Raw genomic sequence first — 3,017 nt, forward strand, 5'->3', positions numbered from 1 at the left:
GTGTGTGTGTGTGTGTGTGTGTGTGTGTGTGTGTGTGTGTGGAGCAAGAGGCTGAGGAGGTGCAAACAACTCCACGTCTGTGCTTCTTCGATAAGGAGACCACCGGCTGTGAACCAGCCTCTCCTGAATTCAGACCGCATTGTTTTCTGTCCAGATATTCCAGTGGAGGCAGTTGGAAAACCTGTATTTCAGAGAAAAGAAGTTCTCCGTGGAAGTTCACGACCCACGCAGGTAAGCTGGGAAACGCCTTTTCTTCTGGGAGCGCGTGGCCCGCCCGGCGTATTATTTATATTCCTACCTTTGTGCAGTCATTGTTGCTGTCCATGTCGGCGGGGGCAGGGTGGGTGATCGGGGAGGACAGGGTTCAGGTCGGACAGCGAAGCTTTGCTTTGTGCCGTGCGTGTGGGTAGATGCCGTGGGTTCAAGTGAGTGTGTGAAGTCAGTGACACCGCGACCATCTCATCTGCCTACACGTGTTACTCGCTCACGTCTGTGGAGTTGCCTTGACAAGCCACGGCGTCTCAGAGAAGGTCCGTAGCTCTTTTTTCAACCGGACGGCGGGCTGAGTCCTTTTTAGAAGTTTTCGCCCCAGGAGAGTCTGAAGGATGGCTCGTCAGAGCTTCTGAGAATGTGTCAGGTAGGACAGTTCGTAGCCAAAGTGACCTACCCGCAAAGCAGTTGTGCTAAGGGTGGGATTCCGTGAGCCGCCTGTTAGGTGTGAGCCTTGGGGGTGGGTGTGAAAGAAACATGTTTCTTTCTCTCCCCACCTCACGTTGTTTCCCAGGCAGCACTGTGGAAAAACCAATGCTCCAAGTCAGATGCCAAACAATAGGGTCCCGGTTTGCAGTGCAGCAAGCCGGGCTGGGAAGCAAGCACCTCTGCTTTTCCTCTCTTTGTCTGCTAGCAGTCCTGGAGTCTAGGCCACCCAGAAACAGCAGATTCCCTAGAAGCAGGCCTGACACCCAGGAGGCCGTTGTTTTTTGGTAAGTCCAAACTCAGATGTACAACACGAAGGCCGTCCTGGGCAGATGAGAAAGGTCAGCATCTGCGGAGGAGAGCAAATGTGGGTGTCAGGCTCCATGCCGCCCCAGCGCTGGCCTGGGAGCCAGGGGTCAGCTCCAGCTTCCCCGGCACACGGGGCCGAGGCTCCCGGAGAGCTAGGACATGGGGCGGAGACGAGGGCCGGCGGGCGGAGGCTTGTGTGCCGTGTGGCCCTGCAGCTGGTGACACACAGCGAGACTGCCACGCGCCCGCCCTGCCGTGTCATCTGCGTGGAACAGCCCCCCCCCCCACCGTCACTGCGGGACGACCGCATGGTGGGCACGGCAGGTTCGCGACCTCGCAGTCAGGGGAAGACGGAGGACTGGTCCAGCGTGTCTCTGCGCCCTGCAGGGGCCACGTGGTCCAGGGACTGCCTCATGCGGGTCATGTCGGGGAGGACACTGAAAATAACAGTCCAGCCAGCAGGGAACACACTGTACCAGACCGGCGTCTGAGGAGTGCGGGAGGAGGGGCACTTCCGTAAAAAAAGCGAAATAAATGTGGCCCCAGGGGGTCAGATGCAGGAAGGGGGTGCTGGACAGGATGAAAATGACGTAGGAGAGTCTGAGGGGCTGAGCCGGGGGCCGGGCAGTCTCTTGGTGCCTGTGTTCTGTTGAGAAGTCTGCTAGCTCATACCTCGGGCACCTTGGACAAATCCCTGCTTGGTGCATGTGTGTGTGCGCGTGTGTGTCCTCTGTGGCCTCATCCGTGATATAACACTAAATTCCGTGTCCTTTCCTAAGGCCTAGGGATAGAGGAAAAGTCCAAACCTCACACGTTACCATTACATGGGTATTTTGCCTATTAAATGACCGTGATCGATCTCATTCATTGGGTAGCTTCTGCGTTTGGGCACATAGTCAGGGTCCACTGCCTTTAAAGAACTTCTGGCACATTTAGGGGGACAGGCGGAAGAAGAAACGTGATATTTATTGAGTGTTCACCTCAGCTTGGCACTGTTCTCAGCACCTGTTCACATGATCTCACTGGGTCCTCCCCGTAACCCCAGGAAATAGCAACCTTAGTGATTCTATAGGAAACTGAGGCACGGAGGAAAGAAGTGACCATATCTAGGTTACAAACAGCTAGTAAGTGGTAGAGGCAGGACTCGAACCCAGGGAGCCTGACTCTAAAACTCACGTGCCACACGGCTGCACCCTACCCAGGACAGCAGGCACCAAGCGCCGGAAGGCACAGGCCATAAATGCTGAAGGTCACCAGAAGCCAGGCTGGTCAGGAGAGGCTTCTTGAAAAGGAGAGAGATCTGAGCTGAACCTCCAGGGGCCACCAAGATTTAAAAAGCTCGAGGTGGCCCTCGGGGACAAAGATGTTGGTCAGGTCAGAAAATGAGGAGTCCAAGGCAGCCTGAGCACAGAGCAGGACCAGGTCCCCTGGAGGAAAACAGTCTGTTAGGCTAGAGGCAGGCAGGGAGGGGCAGGGGAAGGAGAGGCCGGGGAGGTGTCGTGTGCTCCCCGCCGCCACCGTGACAACCCAAGTCTGCTGCAGCTTTAAAGACACCTTTCCCAAATACACGGCAGTAGGCAAAGAGAATCGATTCCTCTTAGAGGCAGAGCCAAAGCTACAAGCCCCATCTCTGCCTCTCATGGCCGTTAAGTGTTCTCCGTGGCCTCACGGCACTCCTTAAGTCCAGTGGGGCGACCTGTTGCCGTGGCCTTGTGTATTTGGATCAGGGAAGAAGAATCTAAGTGACCGGACATCGGGATGGTCCAGAGGTCAGCCCCTCCCCCACACCAGGAAGGGAGTCCGAACAGGAGTGACAGGAGGGCAAGTGTGGGAGTGAATCGGGTCGCGAAGATGCCACGTGTGGGACAGAGCAGGGACAGGGGCGTCCCTCAGGGCAGAGGGCGCGTCCCGAAGCATTGGGCGCGGGGAGGACCGGTTCTCCTGCACCTGCGCCCTAACCGGACGCCCAGCACGGTTATCTGCGGTCCCCAGGTCTGGAACACGGTTTCTGA

General features: G+C 56.9%; 1 protein-coding gene across 1 annotated transcript in view; it reads left to right on the forward strand.

Annotated features, from left to right (window-relative positions):
- Positions 1–3,017, forward strand: part of FRMD4A (FERM domain containing 4A) — a 187,828-nt gene that overhangs the window by 125,431 nt on the left and 59,380 nt on the right. The gene's annotated exons all lie outside the window — the stretch shown is intronic.

This window comes from Pteropus vampyrus, unplaced genomic scaffold, assembly GCF_000151845.1.
Source record: "Pteropus vampyrus isolate Shadow unplaced genomic scaffold, Pvam_2.0 Scaffold49, whole genome shotgun sequence".
Classification (NCBI taxonomy): Eukaryota; Metazoa; Chordata; class Mammalia; order Chiroptera; family Pteropodidae; genus Pteropus; species Pteropus vampyrus.